Source organism: Arachis ipaensis, chromosome B01 (assembly GCF_000816755.2).
Source record: "Arachis ipaensis cultivar K30076 chromosome B01, Araip1.1, whole genome shotgun sequence".
NCBI classification, from domain to species: Eukaryota; Viridiplantae; Streptophyta; class Magnoliopsida; order Fabales; family Fabaceae; genus Arachis; species Arachis ipaensis.
Window position 1 is genome coordinate 25,552,126 of NC_029785.2, and position 21,416 is coordinate 25,573,541.

At 35.3% G+C, this 21,416-nt stretch overlaps 2 long non-coding RNA genes and 1 pseudogene across 4 annotated transcripts; all 3 read left to right on the forward strand.

Annotated features, from left to right (window-relative positions):
• LOC107648793 overlaps positions 1-9,398 on the forward strand; it is a 47,950-nt pseudogene extending 38,552 nt beyond the window's left edge.
• On the forward strand, positions 10,492-11,527 carry LOC110270364. Its single transcript, XR_002359821.1, has 2 exons — positions 10,492-10,882; positions 10,957-11,527. It is a non-coding gene; the product is annotated as an uncharacterized LOC110270364 (long non-coding RNA).
• On the forward strand, positions 11,806-13,845 carry LOC107627868. 3 transcript variants are annotated; one of them, XR_002359818.1, is made up of 4 exons: positions 11,806-11,829; positions 12,143-13,196; positions 13,280-13,340; positions 13,645-13,845. It is a non-coding gene; the product is annotated as an uncharacterized LOC107627868 (long non-coding RNA). The 3 variants fall into 3 exon arrangements; XR_002359819.1 differs by lacking the exon at positions 11,806-11,829 and having other exon boundaries at positions 11,836-12,247; positions 12,798-13,196; XR_002359812.1 differs by lacking the exon at positions 11,806-11,829 and having other exon boundaries at positions 11,836-13,196.

Genomic DNA, 21,416 nt, shown 5'->3' on the forward strand with positions numbered 1-21,416 from the left:
ATTTGTCCCATTATTCACAGGGTTCCTTTTAGAAGTGTACATGAATTGGTTATTTACAACCATTTCAATGAGTTTCTGAGCTTCTGCAGGCGTCTTCTTCAGATGAAGAGATCCTCCAGCAGAGCTATCCAATGACATCTTGGATAGTTCAGACAGACCATCATAGAAAATTCCTATGATGTTTCACTCAGAAAGCATGTCAGAAGGACATCTTCTGATTAATTGCTTGTATCTTTCCCAAGCTTCATAGAGGGATTCACCTTCCTTCTGTCTGAAGGTTTGAACTTCCACTGTAAGCTTGCTCAATTTTTGAGGTGGAAAGAACTTTGCCAAGAAGGCATTGACTAGCTTTTCCCAAGAGTTCAGGCTTTCTTTAGGTTGTGAGTCCAACCATGTCCTAGCTCTGTCTCTTACAGCAAAAGAAAAAAGCATAAGTCTGTAGATTTCAGGGTCAACCCCATTGGTCTTGACGGTGTCATAGATTTGCAAGAATTCAGCTAAGAACTGATGAGGATCTTCCAATGAAAATCCATGAAACTTGCAATTCTGTATCATTAGAGAAACTAATTGAGGCTTAAGCTCAAAGTTGTTTGCTCCAATGGCAGGGATTGAGATGCTTCTCCCATAGAAGTCGGGAGTAGGTGCAGTAAAGTCACCAAGCACCTTCCTTGCATTGTTGGCATTGTTGTTTTCGGCTGCCATGGTTTCTTCTTCCTTGAAGAGCTCTGTTAGGCCCTCTAAAGAGAATTATGCTTTAGCTTCTCTTAGCTTTCTCTTCAAGGTCCTTTCAGGTTCAGGATCAGCTTGAACAAGTATGCCTTTATCTTTGTTCCTGCTCATATGAAAGAGAAGAGAACAAGAAAGTAGGGAATCCTCTATGTCACAATATAGAGATTCCTTGAGGTGTCAGAGGAAAAGAAGAATAAAAGGAGGAGGTAGATTGAAGAGAATTCGAACATATAAAGAAGGAGGGAGTTCGAATTGTTCCTTGAGGAGGAGTGTTAGTCCTTTAAATAGAAGGTTGTGAGAAGAGGGGAAGAATTTTCGAAAATAAATTAAAAAGATTTTGAAATAATTAAAAGAAATTTTGAAAATTTGATTGAGATTTTCGAAAATTAAGATTGGGAAATAAATTAAGTAATCTTTGAAAAAATTTTGAAATTAGAAATTAAAAAGATATGATTGAGAGTTAATTTTGAAAAAGATGTGATTGAAAAGATATGATTGAGAAGATATGATTGAAAATCAAACTAAAAAGAGAAAGTTTTAAAATTAAAGTTGATTACTTGACTAACAAGAAATTAGAAGATATGATTCTTAAAATTTAAAATTTGATCCTTTCTTAATAGGCAAGTAACAACTTGAAAATTTTGAAGTAAATCATTAATTTTAGCAAGGATTTTCGAAAATAATAAAAGAAATGGAAAGAAATTGATTTTGAAAAGATATGATTGAAAAGATATGATTTGAAAAAGATTTGATTTTGAAAATTTGAAAAAAAATCTGAATTAAAAACAAAATCTTCCCTGTAGTGTCATCCTGGCATTAAACGCCCAGAATGGCATCCATTCTCGCGTTTAACGCCCAAAATCCTACCTCTTTGGGCGTTAAACGCCCAGCCAGGTACCCTGGCTGGCGTTTAAACACCAGTTTTCCTTCTTCACTGGGCGTTTTGAACGCCCAGCTTTTTCTGTTTGATTCCTCTGCTGAATGTTCTGAATCTTCAATTCTCTGTATTATTAGCTTGAAAAGACATAGTTTTGAAAATATTTTTGAATTTTTGATGATGAGAAATAATAAAAAATGCAACTAAGATCAAATAAACAATGCATAGAGGACACCAAACTTAAAAATTTTCATATAGGAGACACTAACAAATTGAGAATGCATATGAGAAACAACAAAACACACAAAACAAGAGAATTTAAAGATCAGAGCAATGAAATCATCAAGAACAACTTGAAGATCAATGAAGAACAATATGTATAAATTCGAAAAATAAAAGAAGAAGAAAGTCATGCAATTGACACCAAACTTAAAAATTGATACTAGACTCAAACAAGAAACATAAAATATTTTTTATTTTTATGGTTTTATAAATTTTTTTGTGATTTTCGAAACTTATATGGAAAAGAAAATAAAAAGATTCAAAACTTTTAATAAGAATTCCAGGAATCATGCAATGTTAGTCTAAAGCTTCAGTCTAAAAAGATTAGACATGTTTGGCCAAGCTTTAGCAGGACATTACATTCAGCAGCTAAATTGATGAGAATCAATCAGCTTTTGTGATGCTAAGAACATCACCTTGAAACTCTAGAATTCATTATTAAAAATTCTGAAAAGTACCTAATCTAAGCAACAAGATGAACCGTTAGTTGTCCAAACTCGAACAATCTCCAGCAACGGCGCCAAAAACTTGGTGCACGAAATTGTGATCATCAACAATGGCGCCAAAGGACTTGGAGCTCTTAAACATGAATCACACTTTGTCACAATTCCGCACAACTAACCAGCAAGTGCACTGGGTCGTCCAAGTAATAAACCTTACGTGTGTAAGGGTCGATCCCACGGAGACTGTCGGCTTGAAGCAAGCTATGGTCACCTTGTAAATCTCAGTCAGGCGAATTCAGATGGTGATGGAGAATTGATAATTAAAAGATAAATAAAACATAAAATAATGATAGAGATACTTATGTAATTCTTCGGTTGAAACGCCCCACAATCGCGAGTTTGAAGCTCGTCACAGTCATCCCTTCCCAGATCCTACTCGGAATACCACAAACAAGGTTTAGACTTTCTGGATCTCAAGAATGACCGCCAATAATTCTAGCCTATACCACGAAGGTTCCAATCTTAGATTAGAAACCTAAGAGATACGCATTCAAGCCATTGCTAGTAGAACAAAGGTGGTTGTCAGGCACATGTTCATAGGTAAGAATGATGATGAGTGTCACAGATCATCACATCCATCAAGTTGAAGAACGAATGAATATCTTGGAGAAGAAATAGACTTGAGTTGAATAGAAAAACAATAGTACTTTGTATTAATTCTTGAAGAACAGCAGAGCTCCACACCTTAATCTATGGTGTGTAGAAACTCCACCGTTGAAAATACATAAGAACAAGGTCTAGGCATGGCCGAATGGCCAGCCTCCAAACATGTCTAAGATAGCATAAGACCTATCAAAGATCGATAGTATGAAAATACAATAGCAAAAGGTCCTATTTATAGAAAACTAGTAGCCTAGGGTTTACAGAAATAAGTAATTAATGCAGAAATCTTCATCCGGGCCCACTTGGTGTGTGCTTGGGCTGAGCATTGAAGCTTCCATGTGTAGAGACTTTTCTTGGAGTTAAACGCCAGCTTTTGTGCCAGTTTGGGCGTTTAACTCTAGCTTTTGTGCCAGTAGTTAAACGCCAGAATTCTTGAGCTGACTTGGAACGCCTGTTTGGGCCATCAAATCTTGGGCAAAGTATGGACTATTATATATTGTTGGAAAGCCCAGAACGTCTATTTTCCAACGCAATTGAGAGCACGCCAATTGGGCTTCTGTAGCTCCAAAAAATCCACTTTGAGTGCAGGGAGGTCAGAATCCAACAGCATCTGCAGTCCTTTTTTAGCCTCTTAATCAGATTTTTGCTCAGGTCCCTCAATTTCAGCCAGAAAATACCTGAAATCACAGAAAAACACACAAACTCATAGTAAAGTCCGGAAGAGTGATTTTTATTTAAAAAATAATAAAAATATAATAAAAACTAATTAAAATATACTAAAAACATACTAAAAAGAATGCCAAAAAGCGTATAAATTATCCGCTCATCAGTGAGTCAATTTGAAGCTTGGAAGGAAAAGCTTGAAATTTGCAACATTAAGATATGGGTTTAAGTTTCGGGTAAATACCATGTAATGTGACATGAAGTTCTAGGCTAGTGGCCTTAGGATTATTGTTGAGTTGTTGTGATTGATTGTTTGGTTTAATGAAAATTGTAATTTGTTGGATGATGAGTAGATAATTTATACCCTTTTTGGCATTGCTTTTAGGTAGTTTTTAGTATATTTTAGTTACTTTTTATTATATTTTTATTAGTTTTTATTCAAAAATCACATTTTTGGGCTTTACTATGAGTTTGTGTATTTTTCTGTAATTTCAGGTAATTTCTGGCTGAAATTGAGGGACCTGAGCAAAAATCTGATTCAGAGGCTGAAAAAGGACTGCAGATGCTGTTGGATTCTGACCCTCCTGCACTCGAAATAGATTTTCTGGAGCTAAAGAGGCCCAATTGGCACGCTCTCAATTGCGTTGGAAAGTAGACATCCTGGGCTTTCTATCAATATATAATAATCCATACTTTGCTCGAGATTTGATGGCCCAAACCAGCGTCTAAATTCAGCCTAAAACTTTATGGCATAAAACGCCAGAACTGGCACCTTTTTCGGTGTTAAACGCCCATTCTGGCACCTGGGGTGGCATTTAACGCCAACTTTGGGCATATGAACGTGAAATCTTGAAAGCTCATCCCAGGCACACACCAAGTGGGTCCCAGAAGTGGAATTCTGCACTATCTGCACTTAGTTACTCATTTTCTGAAAACCTAAGTTACTAGTTTAGTATAAAAACTACTTTTAGAGATTTATTTTGAAACTTATGACATTTTTACACTTCATATTGTATTTTTAACGGCATGAGTCTCTAAATCCCATGGTTGGGGGTGAGGAGCTCTGCTGTGTTTCAATAGATTAATGCAATTACTACTATTTTCCATTCAATCACGCTTGATTCTATTCTAAGATACTCATTCGTACTTCAATCTGGAGAAGATGATGATCCGTGACACTCATCATTATTCTCAAATCTATGAATGCGTGCCTGACAGCCACTCCCGTTCTATTTGAGCTCAACGTAGTCATTGGGCGACAGCTTGAGTGCGTATCTCTTGGGTCTTTGATCCACGGATTGAATCTGTGAGATCAGAACCTTCGTGGTAGATGCTAGAACCAATTGACAGCATTCCTGAGATCCGAAAAGTCTAAACCTTGTCTGTGGTATTCCGAGTAGGATCTGAAAGGGGATGATTGTGACGAGCTTCAAACTTGTGAATGTTGGGCGCAGTGACAATGTGCAAAAGGATAATGGTCCTATTCCGACGCTAGTGAGAACCGACAGATGATTAGCCGTGCGGTGACAGTGCTTAGTATTTTTCATCCGAGAGGATCATACAGTCTGCCATGGAAGGAAGCCATGCGTGTTTGGAGAAGAAGACAGTAGGAAAGTAGAGATTCAGATGACAGAGCATCTCCAGAACCTCAACCTGTTTCTCATTACTGAATCACAAGTACCATTTATTTCATGTTATTTACTTTTCATAAATACAATCACTCTTATTATTAATCTTCTGACTAAGATTTACAAAATAATCATAGCTTGCTTCAAGCCAACAATCTCCGTGGGATCGACCCTTACTCACGTAAGGTATTACTTGGACGACCCAGTGCACTTGCTGGTTAGTTGTGCGGAGTTGTGAAAGGTGTGATTCACAATTTCATGTACCATTGGATAATTGCATGATTTAATTGGTTGTGATATTGTGAATTGGATGGTGTTATTGATTATGATGTTGATTTGATGAGAAAATTGGGTCAAAGACCATGATAGGGTGAGGAATCCCTTATTTGGTAAGTGGAGGTAAGTGGTATGAATTGTTATATGCTAATGAGATGATTGATTCTTAGTTGATTCTTAGTTATGAGAGTTTGAAATTGGGAATAAAAATCTAAAATCTGAGAGTTTGCAGAAAAACTAGAATTTTCGGTATGTGTACGAACGCACATGGTTGTATGCATGCACAAGTCAGAATGGGTGTCAAGGGTCGTGCGTACGCACAGGGGTGTGTGCATGCATGAAGAAATTTTACAAGTTTTTTTATACGCACAACTAGTCATGCGTATGCACATGCTCGGATGCACTTCTGATTTGTGCGTACGCACAAGTCCTATTTTCTCATTTAAACTCTATTTTTGACTGTTTGGCTTTTTCGACAAGCTTGTAAACTTTCATAACTCCTGTAATGAGTATAGAGATGGTGGGTTAGAGGGTAGAAAGTGTTGGAAAGAAAATTATTGAGTCGAAATGAGTTAGAAGTGATTGAAGGGATGAATTGATGTGATGGGATGATGGAGATACGTTTGATTGATATGAATACCTCCCTTTGTAGATGCAGTGGTTTGCTCCACTTGTTTCAGGTTGAGATTAGAACTTCCTGAGTAGATTTAGTGGTTCACCCCACTTGTTTCGAGTTGATATTGAAACTCCTCTGGGTTGAGATTGAAACTCCCTGGGTAGATGTAATGGTTCACCCCACTTGCTCCGGGTTGAGATTTGAGACTTTGTTGACCCTCCATCTCAAGATGTGGCCGGACACTTAGACCTTTCCAGATTATTCTCCCAAGATAAGTGAATACCTCTTTGGGATGCGCACACTGAGGGACTGTCCAGGGTTCACTACTGAACATATCAGTTTTGGTTGTATAACCGATAGATGAGCTCATTGGCCATAGGACAGACATGCATCATTTGTATTTGTGTGTATCGATTAGGTGTGCATCTTGTATTTAGCTTGCCTTGTTGAATAATTATATCTATATACTATTTGATCTAATTATTTTTTATCTGTTCTTTCTACTTGTGTATTCCTTGTATTACTTTGTATGTATTTGAACAACTGAGAGATTCCTTTAGCTGGCGGTGGTGATGTTGAGAGTTGTTCCTGATGTTGTGATTGGAGGTTTGTGAAAAATTAAGAATAAATGGATAGATTAGAATCCCTTAGGTAAGTTGTCATTTTCTGGTTTAGTGAGAGCCTTAGGCTTGGATCAATGAAACTTTGAAGATTAAGATTGCCTTGAGAGTTCCTGTTACCTTATATTGTATCGATTCGACACTTTTACCCTTCTGGGAACTTGATGGTTTAGGTTCTCACCTATATATTATTTTTATTTTTCAGATGCAAGTCCCAGCTCTCCTCAGTGAGTGGGAGTTTTATCTGAAAGATGGCGAAGAAGACTTTTTCTTCTGTTTTGGTGTTAGAATCTCTCCTTCTTTTGGAAAAATTTATATGATATATTTATTTTAAAGACTTGCCTTTAGATGCTTATGATGTATTCTTGGAGAGATAGGTTACGTATATAAATTGTTTTACTATTGTAACCCTAGCCGGCTTAATCTTCGCGAGTCGAGACTAGTAGATATTTATATATACTTATATATGTCTCTTTACTCTTATTCTTTCCTTAAGCTTTTGATCTTCTGCTTTCCAACGCACTTATGCATGTTATCGAGTGTGAACGATTGATGAATTGCCATTCATCCAAGGTTTAAATCCTTTTACAGGCTTCTAGTTTGATATTTCTTTCTATACATAAGTAATTATATCTCAGCTTTGTGTCGTAGCACCAAACCCTCATTGAATTATGACTTAAGCATAAGGCTCTCAAGGGTTGGGTGTTACAATCAGCCATCAAGTCAAAATTTGTTATTTTTAAAGCAGGAACTTGTACATTTGCATTTGTTGTTTAAAACTACTTTAGAAAAATGGATATTCCAAATTTTGCCATGGTTGATGCACCAATTGTTAACTATCATACATTGCTAATTCAGAGCTGTTCAGCTCCTAAATTTCTAGAATTTGAAATTTCCTTGTTGACTTGTATTTTGCTTCATAGAAATTTGCATCACTGGTGACTTGATGTTAACTCTTATGTAAATCCTATGAATAGTTTGAGTATATTGTATTTGTGCAAGAATGACATTAGATTGGTATCTTATTCATGGACCACTAGACTTTTTTATGGCTGGCTACTTCACTCTCTCAACTAGAAAATCAAGTGAAGCATGGATCATCTAGGATAAGTTTTAGTTTTCTACTGGTCTTTTTGAGAATAACATGCATGGTTGGCCTTTTTGACCCAATAACATTCTTTTATTCTCTTCATAGGTCATGCCTGCTATGGTTAATGTTATGAAGAAAGATGCAGCCATAGTAACCTTAGTTAAACCATAATTTGAAGCTCGTAGGTCTCAGGCAATTTTTTTTATATTGCCAACTGTAATTTTTATGGCTAAATATTCTCAACTTGGTTAAACTAAAATGCAATTAGGGTAGGAGTAGGATCTTGTAGGAGAACTTTTTCTTTTTATCCTTTTATCTCTACTCGTCGTGTTACTGTTGTCTATTTGGTGAACTAAGATATGCCCTACAATTTGGACCAGTTTATTTAGATAATTTTCAGAGATTTTGATAGGAGCAAGGAGTGTAAAGTGTTACTTAGATATGGTTTGCATGGTCTCTTTAGATTGAGTGGAATGTTCTAATTTGTAAGGAAATATCTTTTCTTAGATTTGTTATTATGATGACATTTCTCTGGTAGTTAGCATATGGATTAATTGGATTCTATCAAGGTTTCCTTTTTAGACATCTTGGAGTAAATACAAGAGCCCTTGGTCTATTTGATCCTTCAATAATAATATATTCAAAGAAATTGACTAAAATTTCATTCTTTTCAAAACATGTTACCAATATTATGTTGAGTTAGCTCCATTATATCAGTGTATTCAACAGATCTCCTATCTAGAATTGAAGGAGCATTATAATTACTGAGCTAATCAATCCACCTTTTTTATTTCAATATCTGTAATAGCAAACAAATGTTATATTGATCTCGGTAAGTACTTTGGTCTCTTAACCAATGGTGTTGGTTCAAGTCTTGGGTATACAAAGAAGGAATATTTTAGGGGGGGAAATTGGACACAAACTTCCCCCAATTCTCTTTATATATAGAAAAATTAGATGCAAGCAAGAAGCAACCGAGTTATATTTTTAATAAGTTAACTATCATTGTTGATGATGTTGCAACTATTTGCTATACAAGTGGTACAACTAGAACCCCAAAGATAATTAGGTTCTTGCCAAATTACTATTTTTTGTTTATGGTAGATGTTGTGTACATAAAATACTTTCCTCGGTAATGGTCACTTTATAGAACATTTTTCATTTATCTTTCTGCTAAACGGATTCTCTTCAGGGGGCTATCTTGACCCATGCAAACTTCATTGCAAAAGTTCTATAGAAGATTTGGAGCAGAACAACTTGGCCTTATTAATTGAATGTGAAAAGCATGGTGAGGCATCTAAATTTTTTGATGAAGTTATTTCAGAGTTGGATAGTGAAAATCTTATGCAACTGATGGAGGTAGAGTTTTGTTACATGAAATTAGAAAGTTCAAAATGTGTATTCATCAAGTTTGTGGGGCTCTTCAGATTGATCCAGATTTTGAGCATGATAAAGGTAACAAGCAAGGGGAAATACCAATATTGCATATTTTGGCAGCATTGAGGGATTGAAAAGTTCTGTTGTGAGAAGCCAAGAGGAGAAGCAACAGTTACTTGTTGAGAATTCTGTCCTCAAATCTTTACTTTGTTAACATCAGTCTAAGGGAGAAAAATTGGAGTCAGAGAAAAAGACACTGAATCAAGAGCCTGAGCGCAAGAGAGAACATAATACTATGCTGCAGAAAGACAAGGTTGAACTTCAGGAGATGAACAAGCAACTAAATTCTGAAGTAACCCATGGAGAAGAAAAAGAGAATACATTGAAGGCAAAATTAGCAGTTCTGCATGTGGAGGTGGTAGATTCACAGAAAGCAAATCAAGTGCTTCAAAAAAATAGTAAGTTGCTTGAAGACAAAAAATTTACTTAAATGTCCTTAAGTAACCCTAATTCATCCTATTAAGAATTATTATATTATTTTGTTAGAAATTTTTATTCTCATTTCATTTTATTTTATATGTTGAAAATTGTGTACATGTTGATTATGTTAAATTTGTATTTAGATTATATTTAATTGATACATTTGGTTGAATTGTATTAAATTTTATTTTGGTTGTGTTAATTTTTTTAATAAAAAATATTAAAACTTAATATCCATACGCATATATTGTTGGTGGGTCTCCAACCTCAAGTAGGACCCACAACTTTTTAAAACAAAAAGAAAAAAAAGAAAATAAATAAAATAATGAAAAGAAAGTGGCATATAAGCCACGAGAGAGACAGGAAGCACGAAGCTTCATTTTTGAATGAAAAGGAAAACCGGCGTCGAGGGAGAAGAAGAAAAATTTGGGAAAAAAAGGGCAAGCTACCTTGATCACATTGACCTAGTAAACTTGCTCTATTTCTTATGAAATTTATTATGTTATTCCTGGTGTCACTACTAGAAAAATATGTTTTAGCGACAAACTTTTAGCGGCAATAACATAATTGCCATTAATTCTTTAATTTAAATTATAATTTTGTGACAATTATATATTTGTCATTATGGATATATATTATAATGGCAATTGTCTTTATTGCCACTAATAAATATAAGAAAAGTTCTTTTTAGTAAAACAATTTTAGTGGCCATACAATTATAGCTAGTATTGTTATCATTAAAATAAATTTTTATAACAATTGCCATATAGAATGAGCTATTACTTGCCCTTCTTGAAATTTGGTGTAAAAGGTATTGATTCAGGTATTCAGAGAGAAAGACCTAGCTTATGTTGAAGATGAAGAATGGTCTCAATGCCAAAACCCTAAGCTCGTCGTAGCCATTGCTGCCGCCATCGCCACCGCCGTCGAGCAAAGGCGCCTCCTCCACCAACGCATCTCTAGATCTGGCAGAAATGCCCAAACCAAACCCCTGAGTTCGATCGAGAAAAAGCGCCTCTTCGCAAGCGATGCTGTCGCTGCATTCGGCTCTGCCATTTCCTCCTCTTCACAACACTGCTCCTCCGCCGCTTGCACCGCCACCGGTCTTGCGCGTAGGCGCACAAGATCGTCGTTGCCGGTAGATCTTCTCCCTTTATTTTTTCGATTTTCTGATTTTCATTTTATATTTTTGCTAATTCTGAAATTTAGCAGGATTTTGTTGTTGTTGTAGACGTTGCCGTCGCCAACGGTTGTTGCTGCTCCTCTGTTTATCTTTGGTGACCAAACTTGTTGCTCATTGTTCATTGCTACTATGCTCCTCTGTTTTTCTCTGGTCACGATCGCTACTTCTCCCTCTTGACATATTTTTCAGTTGTTGAATTTTCATTTTGCTCAATTAATTGTGTAGTTTGAATATTCAGAAGCCTGAGTTTTCATTTTTGGTTTTATCTTCTTTTGTGGAATTTGACAGAAGAGAGTTCATAGAGACATTTCCTGTTTGTCATTATTGAAAGGTAATTTTTTCAACATTCTATTGTATTATGGTGTACATAGGGAGGTATAGGGTGTTCATTACTTTATTTGATAACAGTCACAGAAGTGTGAAGTTGTAGGTTTCTATTTCCTGTGAATGCTAAGTAATGTAAATAGGTTTCATGGTTTGGATTATAGGAATTATCAAAGTAAAATGTTGTTGTTTTGGGCATAAAAAATACCCTTATTCAAGAAGTGAGACTCAAAGAAGAAGAAACCCCTGTGACGCAGAGAAAATGTGTAGCAAATAGAAAAGGGTAGACCTGAATGTGATTTTGGTAAATTGTAATTATGTTTCTAGTTAAATTCATACTTATTTATACAATTGGAAGAGCCATACTAACTAACACCTAATGACTCTTAACAGACTCAGTTAGTGTGACTAACTCAGCGCATAACAGATTTATATTTTGTAACTAATTCACTTTTTTATAACTCAAGTAACCGATTCTTCTTCCTTAACAAAAATAATACTATATGAAGATGTGAAGCTAGTTTCTAAATTTTTATAATTATTTCTTCATTTTTTGGTGGCAAACTCAATGATCAAAGGTAACTTTTACATTATATATGTATGTCTACCTTAGGTGTTAACATTTATTTTTAATCATACATGTATATTCATCACTAAGAATATTGTTTTCCTGGGATATATTATCACAATTGAAATTATAGTTCCTGTTTATATTTGTTTGTTTAGTTCCATTATTGTCAAAAATACATATCCTATTTGTAATTATCAAACTACAGAGTCTTCAACTGAATAGTCTTACCAGCTGTACAGTTATCGATTATAAAAAATATTAACTTTATATCGTGACTGGAAAATTAGCAAAATTCTAACTGAGAAATTTTTCTTTTATAGTATCCTCCTTGTTACAAGGACATCAGTTTCTGGATCAATGAATCATTTACTGAAAACAATCTCTGTGAACTTGTTAGAGGAATTGCTGGGGATCTTGTAGAAAAGGTAATTCTTTGAACCTTTTCTCTAGCATTTAAATGTATGTGGATTATCAATGTTGCTGTTTCCTGAATGTTCAATTGATTGAAAATGTATCTGAGATGACCTGATCTGGAATTGAAAATTGGATGTAATAATATATTTGGCTTCAGAAGTCATCATAGCACCAAACCTTAATCATAAACCTACTAAATCATTAGGCAGAAGCTGAATTAATACGATAGAAGTATTATTTTTAGCTGAAATTAATATAATCCACTTTAAGGAAACAAGTTGCTAAATTAACCAAAAGATTGGAATGGGCCTTTGCTCCTCTATTTTGCTTGGCAAAGGCCATAAAAATCTGCATGAGTTATAACTTGATACAAGGATCTGCAAAATAGATTCCCATGGTTTCCAATGAAGCAACTTTACATTTCCATGAAAATTTATGGAACGTTCTCTTACTGATATAAGGATCTGCAGGTATTAAATTTACTTAATTCCTTTTTTTACAGCCAATCTTGGTCTTATAATGTCATAATTTGTTTGGACTTTGGAAATTAATTACCAGCAGAATATCATGCTTATTTTCGCGACTTTGAGGGCGTGTATGTGCCCCAATACTATATCTAATTGAATAAGTGGTGCTGCGATGTGAAGTAAGTAAATTCTTGTTATATATATTTTTAAAGTGTCAGATATGCTATCCTGTCTCTGCTGCTGTCTAATTTTTTATAGTTGTAAAGTGTCAAGTCATGATATCTAATTTCTAATTAATCATTGTTGCTTCTAAATTCTTCTATGAAAGGTTCTGAAGGGCAATGTAAGTTATAAAAGGTAACATCTCGTGCATATGAAATTTAATCAGAATTTCTTTTATTTTTTGCACTAGGTTGAAAAGGAGGAGGTGGTGGCTGCATTGGAGAAGCTACGACTTGTGACTCAACGAATGAGACTTACGGCAAAAGAAATGGTTTGGTTCATTTATTACAAATGTTTAACTTTATTTATAACCTTTTTCTTAGTTGAGTGAATTTTCTGCTTTGTTTTGTGTAGGAAGAGGTTACTTTAAAGAGGTGTTGGCTGGCTCGATATTGGGGTTTATGCATTCACCATGGTAAAGTCATCTTGCAATTTGTTTTGACTTTCTAAGCCTAAACTCAATCATTATTAATACATGTATTTAGTTAATTGTTGACCAATCAATAAAAATATATTAAGCTAATCTCAATATTTAATTCTAAAAAAAGGAAAACAAAATAGAAACCAATACATGGGTCCTTGAACATTTTTTACCATAAAAAAATATAAAATGCAATGCAATTTCATCTTCCTTTTTCATAAATATTTAGAAAGTATTAGCTTTGTATTAGAAGAAACTTGCATTTTGTTGCAATTGATAGCTCTGAAATATATTTCAGGTATTCTCGGTGATATTGCTGAAGCAAAATATAACTATTGGTCTACCTTCGCGACTAATCCTTTTAAAGTTGTATTAACTAGTCTACATAGTTATAGGCTTGTAGATTTTTTGTTGTTAGATTTGTAATATAGTTAGTTAATTACTTTTCAAGAGAAATTTGTGTATCAATATTTTGAGTTTAATAAAATATCTCATTTTGTAGTAATTAATTTCAGTATATTTATATTACGCATAATAATAACTATTGTTGGCAAAAATATATACTTAATTCTAGAAAAAATATAGTTCGTTGCTTCTAAGAAAATGAGTATAATATAACTAAAAAAGTCTTAAGATTTTAGCGGCAATAGTAATGGCAACTAAAAGTGAATAATATTACAATTTTAAAATTATTTTTAGTAGCCATATAAATTGCCGGTAAAATGTGTTTTGGCGGCAATAGTAATGGACACTAAAAGTGAATAACATTGCAATCTTGGAATTACTTTTGGTGGCCATATAAATTGCCAAGAAAATGGCCGCTAAAAGTTATATACTTTTTGTGGCCATTAAAACGGTCTTTACCAGCAAATGTTATAATTGCCGCTAAAATCTTTTAGCGATAAAGCATAAGACGGCTAATGTCTAATTGTCGGTAAATGTATTAATGGCTATTTTTATTGCCGCTAAAAATAAAATAAATAGCCGCTAAAAGTGAATTTTCTTGTAGTGTGTAGAGATGAACATTAGGATATAACTTGCTAGTTGTATTGCCTTCTCTTTTGCCTGATTTGAGATACCCACTTTTGTGGAGGGTTTATGTTGATCCCATCAATTTTGATGATGCATTTTGTTGATTGTTGAGATGCCCTAGTGTCACTAGGAAGACTGTTTATGTACCCATTATTCTGATAGTGGAAGATTTTACCAAACTAGGTCCCGTGGGTTTTTTGTCCCTCATTTGGAGGTTTTTCCACATTAAAATTCTGGTGTCTGGTTATTTAATTTCTGCCATTATATTTGCTATTTGGAATATTTTTGGTATTGCCTATTTAATCGCATAAGTTGTGGAAAAATTATTTTTGGTGCTTCCGCTGTTAGACAGGTTCTTGTTTTGAACCTTTGTTGAGTTTTTCCAACAAAGTGGTATCTAGAGCTTTGGTTGTTTGTCTCTGTGCTGATTAAATGGAGGAAAATACTCATGGACCGAATATGGTCAAATTGAATTCCTAAAATTATTCAATTTGGAAGACCCACATGGAAGATATGCTATATAGCAAGGATTTGTATGATCCTGTGGAGGGGGATAAATCCAAAGGTACTAAATCCAATGCTAAATGGAAGAAGCTGAATCGGAAGACAATTGTTTTGATTAGGCAATGGCTTGATCTTAGCGTGTATCCACATGTTGACACCGAAACGAATGCCGAGAAGATGTGGAAGAAGAACAAATTGAAAGAGTTATATGAGAGGAAGAATGTGCAAAACAAAGCATTCTTGATCAGGAAGCTTGTCAATATGAAGTATGTTGAAGGTAAATCATTGCCGGAGCACTTGAGCATTTTTCAGGAGACAGTGAACCAACTGACAAATGATGAAATCACTTTGAATGATGAGTTGTAAGCCTTGTTGTTGTTGAGCTCTTTGCCTGAAAGTTGGGAAGTTCTAGTTGTGACACTAACTAATTCAGCTCCAAATGGAAAGTTGACGTTAGCAATGGTTAAAGAGAGCATGTTGAATGAAGAAGCCAGAAGAAAAGAGCGAGGTTTGACTAATGCCTCCTCCCAGTCAGAAGCACTTGTTTCAGAGTCACGGGGGAGAAGTCAAAGTAGAAAACCTCACAGTTCCGACAAGTCAGAGAGTCGAAGCAAGTCAAGAGGAAAGTACAAGCCAAGAAAGGAGTTTATTTGTCACCATTGTGGCAAGTCGGGGCATATCAAGAGGTATTGTAAGTTCTTGAAAAGAGAACAATCAAGGGGAAGAAACGAAGACAAAGGTAAAGATAGTGATAAAGAAACTACTGCTATTATTTATGAAGATGTTCTTACCACATATGATGAAAATTATGTGAATCTTGTTTGTGATGATTCCACTTGGATTATGGACTCTGGTACCTCATGTCATGTCACTCCGAGGCGTGAATTTTTCACTTCTTATACTGTTGGAAATTTTGGCAATATCAAATTGGGAGATAAAAGAGTGTGTGATATCATTGGTATGGGTGATTTGTGACTTGAAATCAACATAGGATGCAAGTTGCAGTTGAAGAATGTTAGGCATGCGCCAGATATGCGGTTTAATCTCATTTCAGTAAAGGCATTGGATCAAGAGGGGTATTGCACTTCCTTTGGTAGTGGAAAATGTAAGATTACCAAAGGGGCTCTCATTGTTGCTAGAGAAGACAATAGTCTCACTACTCTCTATCGGTTGCAAGCAAAGTTGTGCAAAGAATATGTGAATGTAGCTGATGATTCCTCTTCTGATTTGTAGCATATACGTCTTGGTCACTTGAGCGAGAAAGGACTAAGCATCTTAGCCAAGAAGCACTCACTTTCAGTGAAAGGTACAACTTTAAATACTTGCACTCATTGTTTTGTTGGAAAGCATGCTAGAGTATCATTTCATAGTTTTGGACCTCATAGGAGATCACATGTTTTAGATTTAGTTCACACTGATGTTTGCACTATGGATGCTAAGACACTAGGTGGTGCATTATATTTTGTTACTTTTATTGATGATTATTCTCGAAAAGTGTGGGCTTTTGTTTTGAAATCTAAAGACCAGGTGTTCGGAATATTCAAACACTTTCATGCAAGTGTTGAAAGAGAAACAAGAAGGAAATTGAAATGTGTTCGAGCAGATAATGGTGGTAAATACAGGGGTCCGTTTGAAGAGTATTGTAAAGGACATGGGATCAAGCTTGAGAAGACTGTTCCTAAGACTCCTCAACATAATGGAGTTGCAGAGAGAATGAATCGCACTATCAATGATAGAGTTAGGTGTATGCTCTCTCATGTAAAGTTGCCTAAATCCTTTTGGTGAAGCGATGAGGATTGCAGTAGATCTGATCAACCTTTCTCCTTCAGTTCCACTTAATGGTGATGTTCCAGAGAAAGTTTGGAGAGGGAAAGATGTCTCCTATAGTCACTTGCGAGTATTTAGCTGCAGGGCTTTTGTTCACATTCCAAGAGATGAAAGGTCCAAACTTGATGGAAAGTCAAAGCAGTGTATCTTCATGGGTTATGGTCACGAAGACTTTGGTTATAGATTATGGGATCCGGTGAGCAAGAAGATAATTAGAAGCCGAGATGTGATTTTTCTTGAAGACCAAACTATTGAAGATTTGGAGAAGACAGATAAGCCTACAATAACTGTTAGACGTTCTGCTGATGATGAACCTGGTCCTTCCACTAGACCTCCTGTTGATGGGGGAGATGTACAAGTTGATAATGTTGGTGATGATTTGCATGATGAACCTACACCTCAACCTGAGGTGCCAGATGTTGAAGTTTCACCTGAACTACCAGTTGAGCCTGAATTGAGAAGATCTACTAGAGAGAGTCATCCTTCTCAGAAATACTCTCCTCATGAGTATGTGATGAACACTGAGACTGGGGAGCCAGAGAGCTACCAGGAAGCTATGTTTGATGAGCATAAGGAAGATTGGTTGAAGGCCATGCAAGAAGAAATGAAATCCTTGCATGAGAATCATACTTTTAAATTGGTGAAGTTACCAAAGGGTAAGAGAGCATTCAAGAATAAATGGGTGTTTAAGTTGAAAGCAAATGAAAATGTCTCACGGCCAAGGTACAAAGCTCGATTGGTTGTGAAAGGCTTTGAGCAAAAGAAAGGTATTGATTTTGAGGAGATTTTCTCTCCAGTTGTGAAGCTGTCCTCTATTCGAGTTGTGGGTGGCTAGCTTGAATTTAGAGGTTGAGCAGCTTGATGTGAAGACTGCATTCTTTCACGGTGACATAGATAAAGAATTTTACATGGAGCAACCAGAGGGTTTCGAGGTTAAAGGAAAGGAGCACCTTGTATGCAAGTTGAAGAAGAGCTTATATGGGTTGAAGCAAGCGCCAAGGCAGTGGTACACAAAGTTTGATTCCTTCATGGAAGGTCATGGGTATAGTAAGACTTCTTCTGATCATTGTGTATATGTTAAGAAATTCTCTGATGGTAATTTTATAATTCTCTTGCTTTATGTTGATGACATGTTGATTGTTGGTCATGATACTAAGAAGATTGAAAATCTTAAGAAAGACTTGAACAGATCCTTTGCTATGAAGGATTTGGGCCCTGCAAAGAAAATTCTTGGCATGAGTATCACTCGTGACAGGAAGAATGGGAAACTGTGGTTGTCACAGCAGAAGTATATTGAGAAGGTTTTAGAGAGGTTTAGCATGAGTAATTCCAAACCTGTTAGTACTCCACTTGCTAGTCATTTCAAGTTGAGTTTGTGGCAATGTCCTACAAGTGAGAAAGAGAAAGTAGAAATGAAGAAGATTCCATATGCATCTGCAGTTGACAGTTTGATGTATGCTATGGTTTGCACTAGGCCAGATATTGCTCATGCAGTTGGAGTTGTTAGTCGATTTCTCTCTAATCTTGGCAACGAACACTGACAAGCAGTGAAGTGGATTCTCAGATACCTTAATGGTACTTCCAGAGTTTGTTTATGCTTTGGGAGTGGCCAACCTGTGTTGGATGGTTACACAGATGCAGATATAGCTGGGGATCTTGATTCAAGAAAGTCTACTTCTGGTTATATGATGACTTTTGCAGGAGGAGCTGTGTCGTGGCAATCTCGACTTCAGAAATGTGTTGCTTTGTCTACTACAGAGGCTTAATACATTGCTGTTGTTGAAGCTTCTAAAGAACTCTTGTGGATGAAGAAATTTCTACAAGAGTTAGGCATCAATCAAGAGAAGTTTGTGTTATTCTGTGACAATCAGAGTGCTATCCATCTCAGCAAGAATCTGACGTTTCATTCCAGATCGAAGCACATAGAGGTGAGGTATCATTGGATACGTCACGTGCTTGAGATGAAGTCATATGCACTTGAGAAGATCCATACTGATGATAATGGTTCAGATATGATGACTAAGAGTTTACCTGTAGTGAAGTTTGATTCCTGCAAAGAGAAGGTGGGCTTAGTGGAGCAGCTTATCCCCACTTGAGTTGGTGAGGGGGAGATTTGTTGGTGGGTCCCCAACCTCAAGTGGGACCCAAAACTTTTTAAAACAAAAAGAAAAAAAAAGAAAAATAAATAAAATAAGAGTAATTACCCAAATTAGTCCCCAAGAATTTTAAAATCGGACATTTTAGTCCCCAAGAAAAATTAATACACAGATCAATCCCCAAGGTTTTACTCCGGCAGACAAATCAATCCTCAATTCATTTTCCGGCAAAGTAATTACCATATCAGTCCCACAGATTTTAAAAATGGACATTTTAGTCCCCAAAAAAATTAATGTACAAATCAATCCCAAACGTTTCTCTCTGTTAGACATAACAGTCCTCCGTTTAATAATAATAATAATAATAATAATAATAATAATAATAATAATAATAATAATAATAATAATAAGATATATCTCTAATAATTTTATTGATTATTATTATTATTGAGTGACTATATATATATATAATGAATAAATTTATGATTATTTTTATCGAAAAAATTATAGTAAAATATTATTATGCAACAATTAATAATAATAATTATTATTTTATTTTATTTTATTTTTGGACGGAGGACTATTATGCCTAACAAAGAGAAACGTTGGAGATTGATTTGTACATTAGTTTTTCTTGAGAACTAAAATGTCCGTTTTTAAAATCTTTGGGGACTGATCTGTGTAATTACTCTATCGAAAAATAAACTGGGGACTGATTTGTCTGCCGGAGTAAAACCTTGAGGATTGATCTGTGTATTAATTTTTCTTGGGGACTAAAATGTCCGATTCTAAAATCCTTGGGGACTGATTTGGGTAATTACTCCTTATTTAATATATTGAAACTAGGCCCCAATTGAAATGTCTGTAATCTAAATTACTATTTTCAATATATTGAAGTTAGTGTTGTTTTTAACCATTGTGTCTTTTTTTAATCTTATTTGTAGATGGATGATGGTATAACGATTGTGTATCATCATGGAGGTAGTTTTGTCACCAAACTAAATGGCAGTTTGGTTTACGACAATGATCACACTTATGAATTGATTGGGCTGGATGAGAATTTACTGTTGACTGGTTTGTATTGGTTTATAATACACAATTAAATGTTGGTTAGATCCAATTGATTCACTCTATTTGATTATATATTGATCACCATATTAGTCCCTGACCTATTTTCCATTAACGACGTGATGACATGGCATGATGACATGGACTGTAAGTGACACGTGTCACTTCATGATTTGGCCACGTGTAATAGTATGATGATGTGGTGACCAATGACACGTGGCATGCTAACGTGGATGGTTGTGCCACGTGTCACAATGTTATTTGGCCACGTGTCCGTTTGTGCCACGTGTCGCAACAGTATTCGTCCATGTGTCATCTATTATGTCATCGTTGTATATACACCAAATTAGTCCCTCACTTTGCATTAAGTGACTCATTTTAGTTCCTGAAATTGAATGTCGTGCACCAAACTAGTCCCTTCACCAGTTTTTTCTCTTTTTTTTAAATTTAAAATTTTAATATCTTGAATACACTAATTTCAATTCTATTTTTTCATATATCGTTTAAATACACATGGTTTCATAAAAATTTTTAAGATTTTAGTTTTAGTTATATAATTTTTTTAAATAATTTAATATTAGTAAATTTTGTAATATATAAGTATGTTATTATAAAAAAATAATTATATGATTGATTAGACACATTTTTTTATAAAAAAATATGTATTTTTAACAATAAATTAATAATTAAAATAAACATTTTTTGTCTTATGAAATACACGTTTTCATTATGTGTAAATAAGCTAGATTGAAGGCACTTCAAGCACCCTCACTACCATCTTTGACCTCTGCAGTCTAGACGAAAGAGGTCGGAGATGGTAATGAGAGAAGCTTGAAATGCCTTCACGTCAACTCCAAGACGGCGGTTATTAGGGATATCCGCAAGAAAAAAATAATTTATAAAAGTACTGAAAGAGATCAGAGATGGTAGTGAAGGTGCTTGAAAAGCCTTCACGTCAACTCTAAGTCGACGGTTAGGGTATTCGCAAGAGAAAAAATATTTTATAAAAACACTTTTATTTGAAGAACATGTGAAAAAATAGAATTGAAATTAATGCATTCAAAAATATTGAGAATTTTGAATTTATAGAAAAATTGAGAAAAAACTGGTGAAGGGACTAGTTTGGTGCACGACACTCAATTTCAGGAACTAAAATGAGTCACTTAATGCAAAGTGAGGGACTAATTTGATGCATATACAACGATGACATAATGGATGACACGTGGACGAATACTGTTGCGACACGTGGCACAAACGGACACGTGGCCAAATAACATTGTGACACGTGGCACAACCATCCACGTTAGCATGCCACGTGTCACTAGTCACCACATCATCATACCATTACACGTGGGCAAATCATGAAGTGACACATGTCACTTACAATCCACGTCATCATGCCATGTCATCACGTCGTTAATGGAAAATAGGTCAGGGACTAATATGGTGCACTTTTTCAATCTCAGGGACGTAATTGGTGCAATTGGAATCTCAGGAACGATTTTAGTGCACGGCGCCAATCTTAGGGACCATTTTGGGGTTT